We start from the raw sequence: 6,889 nt of genomic DNA on the forward strand, positions 1-6,889 counted from the left end.
CACCGATGATTTGATTCCAAATGACAAACTTGATGCTTGTAAGCAAGGAGCACTGCGACAGAACACACAGAAAACAGTTTGCCTTACATAACTGTATATCGTGGAGGGGAGCGCCCTAGTCTGCTTTTACTGTGTCAAGGAACAGTTATGAAACCAGCATTGAAAGGCACAGCTCCAAATGCAGTACAAATGGGCTCCAGTCATCTTATTATGCTTGCGGGGGTTCACATCATCAAGATCACGCTCGTCTGTTATCATCCGATATTCTCAAGGCTGGTTTACAGTTCAAAAGACAATCAATACAAGGTTAAGAGCCGTTTAAACCCCAGATTAAAAAATACATGTAAAGTCTTGAATTACGAGGGTTGGTTTTTTTGCGTGTATTTTCAACATTTAATGGGCCTAATTATGTCATTCTGACCCCATGCCATGACAACTGGACTTCCCTGCTCATCACCGTCTTCCTCAATTATTCATGTTCATGATTAACGATGAGGTCAAACAAAGCATGCAGTCGAGAGCAGCCGTTGCCAACCTTTTTTTTGCGCCACTCACTGGTTTCACGTCAGGTAATATTTTGACGGACCAGTATAAAACAAGTTCAAGTGCAGTCAAGTCAAGTTTATTTACAGCATATAGCCCTTAGGTCACTGATGGTGAAGTGGTACATTTGCCTGATTTGGGTGCAGGCAACGTGGGTTCAGTTCCCACTTTGAGAGTGGAATGTTTGTCTGTCTCGATATGTGCTGTGCAATTGACTGGTGACCAGTCCAGGGTGTAGTCTGCCTTTCGCCTGAATTCAGCAAGGATAGGCTCCAGGTTCCCGCGACCATGACATCGCAGCAGTCTCAAAGTGCTTCACAGGCAAATAGTTCACAAAAATCAATGATCTACCCTGGTCTAGAACTTCGATCTGGGCAAGGAAAACACCTGGTACCAGCACCTGGTCTCGCATCCAAGTACTAACCAGGACCTAGCCTGCTTAGCTTCCGAGATCAGGCCTTCTCAGGGTAGCATGGGACCATACTCAATGTAGTTGTCGTAATTAGTGGGAGCCCTTGTTTGTCTTCATCCCATCTTGGCGGAGGAGTGACACCTCAGGTGTGTTACATACTGTATGTTTACACTACTCTGTAGTTTTCCAGTCCGCTGCCCGGTTATTGGGGACTGCTGATCTAGAGTAATACTTCAAATACTACTGGAGAAAGATAAACATGTGACTTTGATCATATCTGGTTTGCAGCTTTGACAGAGTTTAACCTGCTGCAGGGCCTGACCTTACAAGCTCATCAAAGGTCGATGTGTTGACTCAGCACTGTGACTTGGTTCCACAAATAGTTCATACACATGGTCACTTGTCACATGCATACAGTTTGCCAGAAGGCCAGAACACATTATTTCCAAGAATAAACCACCTCTGATGTTTAACTGGAGAGTCATGGATCACCAACAGTAAGGACCTCGGAGGAGAAGAGCGCAGTGGCTCGACAATATTGCCGAGGACAGATTAAAGCTCAAGAACAAGAATGTAAGAATTTGTTTAAGATTTGAGTCAATTATCCTCCCCAGAGCAAGAGCAAGATCCTGGAGATAAGAAAAGACAAAGAGAAATTCAAGGAGAATCTGGTCCAGGACTTTCCTTCACAGGAGAGCGGTCTCCTGCTCAGCTATGATCCTGTGATATTCTCTGTTTGCTAGGGGATGATTCCGATTTTTTAAGCCTACAAGCAAAACGGAAACTAGACATTTGAATACTAATCATCACGGAGAAATAATCTGAGTCACGGCTTTTTGAGTAGAACTGGAAGTTCTTTGTATGGCAGTTAGTCGGAAGGCTGTCTGTACGTTTACGGCATTCTACTACTTCACTTATGGTCTGAGCAAAGATCAGTGGGGAATCCAGAGGTGGGGGTCACATAATGTGCAAGTCGTAGGTCTGAAAGTCACAAGTTACTGTGGAGAAAACCACACAAATCGAGTTTATTGGCTTCTCAGTTAAACACATCCAACATGAAACTTAGTTAACATTTGACTAGCTATTGTTTAGCTATACTGTGAAGTTAACGCAGCTTAGCTGCGTTGTGGGTTTTACGGTGACGGATGGCGTTAGATGTCGTTGCTGTTGCTGTTCTTATCTTTGAGTTGCAAACCTTGCATGTTGCCAATCTCTTGTTCAGGATTTTCTGAAAAATTATAATCCTTGAATCCAAATGTAATCATATTTAGAGCTCCCTCAATGATAGTTGTTTCATGAAGTGGCCTCTCCACTCTGCATCATTACATACTGGTAGGTTGACGGGTTTTTAATAATTTTTTCTTTCAGAAACAAAAATGATGAAAATGCAGATTTTCAGATGTAAACCGGCAAGTCATGTTCTTCAAGTCTAAGTCAAGTGGACTCTCATGAATATATAGTGGAGTCGAGTCTTTTATAAGTTTTAGTCAAGCAAGTCCCAACTCTTAAAATGTGTAGACTTAAGTCTGACTTGTCAAGTCATGTGACTTGAGTCTCCCACCTCCGTTAGAATCATACCCAAAACTACTTGATAGATGACTCAGATGAAGACATGTTTTTCAGGAAATGTTAGCTTTCAAGAGCCAGGACATACTTGGGTTGAACCGATTAGTCGACTAGTCGATGAGTCGACTACACTACTCCGCATCGATGTTTAAAGCTTGAAGTCGACTAAACGCTAATCGTGTTTTTGGCATCTTGTCTACCACCAACCGGTCAATCTACAGAGGACTTTCGGCTCGACTGTCTGTCAACTACAGTGAACTTAATGGTAAATTATATTTTCAGTCAAATATTTAAATTCGTTTGTCTGCCGGTCCGCTGATATATGTCTTTACGTGAAACCGGTCCGCACCACAAAAGAAAGGTTGTGACCGCTGTACTGTGCTGAAAAAATATCAATGACATCATCGATTCAGTGCCTTCGACTTGACTTTCATCACATTATAGTCGACTACGTCGTTCAACCTCTAATGCATACGGTACCTCCACCAAGGCTTCGTCATTTTGCAGTGCGGGCCTTGAGACAAAGCAGCTTGTGTGAGAAATTCCGACAGTCAACGCTCACCCGCAGCGGGCGACGCCTGCCCAAAACACCTGTCACAACCGAGACGCCGCTCACTCTTATCTGCTGAGTGATGCGTTCTGCTCTGAGACAACAGGCAGGGTAATTGTCACACTTTCCTCAATTGCTCTGCTATCATGCTGATTCAAGACAAACAAGGTTAAGTCGTCATCTGAAGCCACTCTAATTTCTTTACGAGTGGCGCGGATGTTTGTAGTAGTTGCTGCAAGGCCCCTGCAATAAAAACAAGGCATGAAATTGTGTCTGCGATCAAAGTCCAATCTCAAAAAAGTGCTGCAAGAGCAATAATAAAAATTATAGGAATATGAGCTTGATTCTTGTCAAATTCTACACCTATTACAATAACATTAAAAGGACCTCCAGGGATGCGATATTACCAGCAAATTGGAAACGGAGCAAAGTTTACAACATCATTTCTGGTTTTCCAATAGTATTTTTAATCTCTCTCGTTTTACCAAATGCATTTTCCTCTCTCTAAAAATGGTGAGTATTCTGCAGTGATTTTGAGCGTGTCAAGAAAAAAATAGAAATAAAAAATGGGGGGTGGGGGTGTGAATACAAGCGCTCTAATCAGCAACCTTGCAGTGATTCCGCCTCCTCCTCTATCTCCGAGTTTGACAGCATGTTTCCCCAGAGCCTAAGCTCCAATTGCAGCGCTGCTCTGGGTGGCAACATCCGAACAAAATTGACGTTTTACAGTAACCGAGGGGAAAGCCACCAGTAATGGAACGGAGGAAGACGATCAACACAATAACAGAGAGGGAAATGGCAACAAGAAAGCATACAAGAAATAAAATAATACTGAATGTGACTCATTGCAGAAAAAAGGTGTATATTATACATGCGTAGTAGACAACATTAGGCTTTTTTTTTAATTATTATTTTAAACTAAAATAATTCAATCATTTTAAGTTTCTTGAAAATTTACCGTTCCGAACGGGACTGTGCTGCCTGGTGGAAACGTTACGCTGTTGCTATCGCCCAGGAAGGCACGCAGAGATAAAACACGAAAGGACGTTCCTTCACATACCTTTCAAGGGTTAAAACACTTCCAGATTCTCCCACGACTCAGGCCAACTCGTGTGTATGTATTACGAAGGTTGCCCCGTGGCGCAACAGTGCTGATCGATCCAAGGAATAAACAAGTCAAGACACTAAAGCCTCGATGAAGCAGGTTGATTGATCTGATCCCTGTGGCGCAGCGTCCATTCCTTCGGTCCTTTTAGTTCCTTCCTGGTGCAGGAAGCACTGATTTTTCTTTCTTTCTTTATTTAGCAGAGAGTACTTTGAATCGACTCAAATGCGTTGAGATCAACTCAAATTGTTATTTCGGCTCGTATCTCAAAGCATGTCGGGTCGCTCCAATCTCAAGGCACCGCTGTACTTCCTTGACACCAATTCGCATTCCCACAGTGCTTTGGCGGCATCGACTATTTAAGATCAGAAAGTGCACAAAAAAAATGCAAATAGGTCCGTTTTTTCTGCAAAGAGCTGGTGTTTGGTTCCACAGAAGAAAAAAAACGCAAATCAGTGAATTCATGAATAGTGAACCGCAAATATCTAAGGGATTACGGTGCTTGTTAACTTGAAACCTTAAAAATGAATGATAGTTGCAGTTGACTTTAGTATGAATGTTCCCTAAAAAATCCAATTAAAAGCCATCAAAACAAGGTTTCAGTGTTAGCAATTATATGCAAACCAAAATAAACCACCTCCAGGTTGCGGTTTCATAATATGAGTAATTTTGCATGGTGTCCTGTGCTTTGTTGCTGTTCTGGTTTCAACCCTATTTTTAATTTTTTTTTTAAAGATCCCGGGCTAAATGTGTTGCTTGTTTGAAGCTGCCTAAGGGCTCGTGTAAAATACGTTAGCAGCGCCTCGGTTCCTAGAAGGTTGACAACACAATCGCCTCCTTCTGCTATGTTATCTTGGAACATGATCTGTCAGGACGTACGCACGCTTCACGTTTTGTTCAAGCAGCCAAACTCGTAGTTCTGCGGAGATTTGCGGAGATTTGCACAGCCAAAATTTGGAGTGTCACACCTCGCTCTTTGGGGCAAATAACACTCACCGTTGCTGACACAAATTGAACTGAAAGTACCATCACATTGAGATTTATTAAAAAGAACAGGACCAAAAAAAAAAAAAAAAAAAAAAGGCCATTACATTAAAACAGTAGCCTGAAGTCTGAAATCGTAGGCTGAGCCGCACTAGTCACTGCCTCCAAGCAATAATTGTTTTTTGGCGCAACTGGCTAAAATCTTGGGTGCAGGAACCCCTTTTGAGGGTGTTGGAAAAATATATGCTTTTGCACTTATAAAATGTATTATTTTGGTAACTATGACCTCATATAATCTTCTGTTTTACTGTGAGGATAAGAAAGTAGACCTTGTTCCTTTCTCTCCTTGATATTGTATTATCATTTTGTTGTGTTGTCTGTGGTTGGGGGCGCCCGTCGCGTGAATGAGGCAGATGATAACTGCCTGTTCTTCTTCTTTTCCTTTGGGCTTGTCCCTTTAGGGGTCGCCACAGCGCGTCATCCTTTTCCATGTAAGCCTATCTCCTGCATCCTCCTCTCGAACACCAACTGCCCTCCTGTCTTCCCTCACGACATCCATCAACCTTCTCTTTGGTCTTCCTCTCGCTCTCTTGCCTGGCAGCTCCATCCTCATCAACCTTCTACCAATATACTCACTATTTCTCCTCTGGACGTGTCCAAACCATTGTAGTCTGCGCTCTCTGACTTTGTCTGTTGTTTGCATGCCTCCATCTTTCTAACTGTTCCTCCACCTGCTCCCTGCTTTCACTTCAGATCACAATGTCATCTGCAAACGTCATGGTCCACGGGGATTCCAGTCTAACCTCATTTGTCAGCCTATCCATCACCACTGCAAACGGGAAGGGCCTCAGGGTTGATCCCTGATGCAGTCCCACCTCCACCTTAAATTCGTCTGTCACACCTACAACACACCTCACCGCTGTTCTGCTGTTCATGTGTATTTAAAGGACAACGCCTAAAGAGAAATAAACAGAAACTCTTTAGAGCCATCAGGTTGTGTGAAGTGTGTCCTTGCAAGTTTTAATTAAATTGGATCTCACAATATTCTCAAAGTGCTTTTCCTGTCTCTTGTCTACTTAATGGTTAATAATTTTCCTTTGATAAAGGGAGACATTTTTCTTAGACGCTTCAGTTTAATGTGTACCCCTAAAAGGAAAACAATCGTACGGTTACGATGACAATTAATATTTTCTCGAGAAAAAAAACCCAAAAGTATTCTTTTCAAGAACAAATTTTTTTTTTCCTGATAACACCGAAATATTAGGAGAATTTAAAATGTCATTTAAAATGTCATAATCGACAAGGACAAAGACATATGTTCTTCAGGATTTAAATGCATCATATTCTGAGATGTTGTATATTTTTGAGATAAAGTAAACAACTTATTTAAATATTACGAGAAGATAAATAGTACATTCAAAAATATTACTTTACTGTCATAATATTTCACCTGCCTTTCTGGAAAAGACGTCTTTATTTTCTTTAAAACGTTTTTTTACAAAAGACTACACTCAAAAAACTATGCCTTTTATCCTTGGAAAATAAGACTTTATTCATGTAAAAATTGGCTTTTTGTTCAAAAAAATTAAATCTTTGTTTATGCATGGGTGTCAGATTGATGTGCCGATATGTCACGATCATATCAGAGCTCTTTTTTTTTATGTATACTGATTGTTTTATCGGCCCCGTTCCTATTCGCTTCGTGGATCCTCAGGGGTTCCTGGACTCC

The sequence above is a fragment of the Phyllopteryx taeniolatus genome, chromosome 15 (assembly GCF_024500385.1).
Source record: "Phyllopteryx taeniolatus isolate TA_2022b chromosome 15, UOR_Ptae_1.2, whole genome shotgun sequence".
NCBI classification, from domain to species: domain Eukaryota; kingdom Metazoa; phylum Chordata; class Actinopteri; order Syngnathiformes; family Syngnathidae; genus Phyllopteryx; species Phyllopteryx taeniolatus.